Below are 3,307 nucleotides of genomic sequence, written 5' to 3'. Positions count from 1 at the left end.
ATTGAAATAAAAATGTTTAGCTTAATGAATAAAGAAATGGAAAAAATCCCTTACATTTTCCAGGAAGTAGGATCATGCCTTCACAGGATTTCAGTCACGTCTCAAATGAAATGTTTAAGATCTGTACCCCCTCTACGCGTGTTTAACACTGAAGAGAAAGCGTGGAGCAGTGGTCAACCACGGTGTGGCGTGGAACTAGTCGTTATTTTGCAGCCTTGATTCGAATCTCATGCAGAGCGGGATTTAGAAATGTTTTAATTATTTAGTTAATATTCAATTTATTCGCACGTTTTAAATATTATCTAGCCTTGTTTTATTTCACTATGTTTTTGCTACGGCACAGACGCAGCTCGTGTTTATCTAACATTCCTAAAAGTTCATGGGAAAGAATTCAAAATAATTTAACCTGCCAATCACTCATTGTTTGAAATGTTTAACCAGATGGAGTCCGAACAAACCATTCTGATAGGTTTTTTGTTTTAAGAAGTTCTAACTGTTTGTACACGTTTCAGGTTTAGTAACTATCATAAATAACCCACATTCCTCTGTTAGTTTCACAGGAAACACCGATTCCAAAGCCTGTGTAAAGACAAGTCTGTGTTTACATATGCAGCTAATGTTGTTCCCTTTCATGGGAACTTCGAACTGCGTCCTCTATAAAGGCTTTGACTTCGTTGAATAAACATGAGCACTGCACGTGTCAAAGTCGAAACCTTAAGTTTTTATATCACTGTATTTCTGAAAGAAAATTATGGATGTCTTTTCAAAAGCCCTTTAAAATTAAATATGAACACAGTTTGGATTAAATGAAAGTAGCCAAATTTTTTAATTAGCATGTTTTTGTGTTTTGCTTTGGTACCGAAATTGGTACAGAGAACCGTGGATTTTCACTGGTATTGGTACCGAATACTGAAATTTTGGTACCGTGACAACACTAAGACAGACCCATGTAACCGCTTGTCTGCTTGGTCTTTGAAGAGTGCATTTATGACTTTAGCAGTAATCTATCCCATAATGTTTGTTTAAACAGCAACTTGTCGGGACAAAAGGCTGGTACAGAGAAAAGACATTCTTTGGATACCCACTGACTTTTTGGAGTCGTAAACTGTGCTTGAATGAAAGAACACAAGTGAGGGATTTCTGGGGTCACAGGGGCTCCTGAGAATATTTGATTGTGCTTAAAAAGCACAGATCAAGCTAAATGAAATAGCGTACACCTCACCAGACTCCTGATGTCCTGCGGTAGAAAATACCTACAGTACGTTGTTAAAACCTATATACAATGTTACATTTTAAGGTGGCTCGTGTTTCACGTATATGACTTTACTTTTCTTATTTTTACAAAGATTCAATTAATTCCTAGTAAATATGAGGCCAAAACATGATATTACAAAAGAAATCATGTTGACAAATGTGGTTGTTGCAGTGTTTTTAAAATTGGATTATTTAAAAAAATTATCCAAACAGATCCACACACACACACACACACACACACACACAATGATGTCATTCAGGAAGGTCAGCAGCAGATTGGCATATGTAAGTTAGTTTTCAAACTTTTTCCCAAAATCAAGTATTGTATTGTACATTGTACATTTGTATTATGTATTATTATTATATTGTATTATAAGTCTGATAAATATGTGGTCAATACATGACGAGATGAGGATCAGGCTACAAAATAAGTTTGACACAATGTTTTTAAGAAAGGGATTTTATTTATTTATTTTTAAATACAACTAACCCAGATAAAATATTATTCTTTCTTTTTGTCAAACCTACATTTCAAATGATTTTTCCCCGAGGTGTTCATTATCCGAGTGGAACTGGCCTTTTTGGGGGGTCTAAATAATTCGGGGGTCTAGATGAAGCTTCTTAACCGTTCAAAGAAAACATATATTTTACATTCATTCATCATATTTTATTCAATATTTTTGCTCGTGTATCATGGTTTCATGCCTTTCTAATACTTTTTCTAATGCATCAGAATGTGGATTTTTCAACATTCAACATGAAATTAAAGAGTTGTATCAGTCGAGCTTGTTTCAACTGTTTTTAACTATTTTCTTAGGTTATTATTTTTGAATTACATATAGAATAGATATAGAATGAACCTTATCATCCATATTTTTCCCTACAGACCCCAAAGATAATATCCAAAGAAGATCTATGGGGGCACAGTTGTAAATTCAGGACACCTCAGAAAGTGTTTACATCATATAAGAAAACCATATCGCATACAGAAAAACCTCTCTTGATCTATTGTGACTGACATTTTACTAAGTCAGATGATCAGGATTACGGATGACGCTGTACACATTTTGTTGGACTTTATATGCCTTTAGGTGAGGCCTTCTTTGTGAGATTCGTCAACATTCAATGTTTATAGAAATAAATTCAGAAAATTACTGTCTACTTGAGTGTTTGACTAAATTAGTATTACTTTTTGGACAATTATCCATCTCCATATAAATACGATGAACCATCAACACGAAAAGTAAGGCTTGCTGATTTACACACAACTATTACAACTGGAACATATCTCACCATTAAGCTCAAAGCTACACATTCAGTATAGTTTGAGGTTGTTAAAAGTGCCACGCTCTTGAAAAGGCTACAGACACAAAATATAAATTAATTTTGTGATCGCAAAACCCCTATGTAACTCAAGAGACCAAACCACTAAGAAAATTATCATATGAGCACAGAAAACCCACTCGTGATCATTTGGGTATATTTTTGTAAACGTTGTTTTCAAATGGCTTTTGTCTTACACCACTTCATCTAGACCTCTTGTTCAGATAGCTGATGACGATGTTCAAATTTATTTATTTGTCATACTTGTTTCTTTCAAAATTTCCGCTTGATATTAAAGCGTAGGACTGCGTGTACTTCCCATCGGTCATAAGCATAAGCATTATCTGACATCCTTTGTCTGCTAAGATCTAGTTCTACACTTATTGTTCTATATCAGACTTTTCTGAACGCTCTTTATCAGTGTGATAAATATCTGGGTGAAACATACCCTTCGCTGAACATATACTTTTGGTTATCTACTGGAAAATATATGTAGACAGACTAGTGTTGTCAAAAGACCCGGTACTTCGGTACCAAGTCGGTACTAAAAAAATGAAAACGTTACGGTACCAGTTTTTTTTTAAGTACCGGTGGTACCGAGTACCCGGTCAACCTGGTTCTTGATCAGAAAGGTGCGCAGATGCGCTCTCTTCATAAAAGCACTGAGACGCGGCGACATCAAAACAAGGAAACACACCAAACTAACAAAACACTTTAAAGACAGACACCC

This window comes from Sinocyclocheilus rhinocerous, unplaced genomic scaffold (assembly GCF_001515625.1).
Source record: "Sinocyclocheilus rhinocerous isolate Xijiao unplaced genomic scaffold, SAMN03320098_v1.1 scaffold2124, whole genome shotgun sequence".
NCBI lineage: Eukaryota > Metazoa > Chordata > Actinopteri > Cypriniformes > Cyprinidae > Sinocyclocheilus > Sinocyclocheilus rhinocerous.
The sequence above is the reverse complement of the archived record's forward strand: the minus strand, read 5'-3'. Positions refer to the sequence as shown.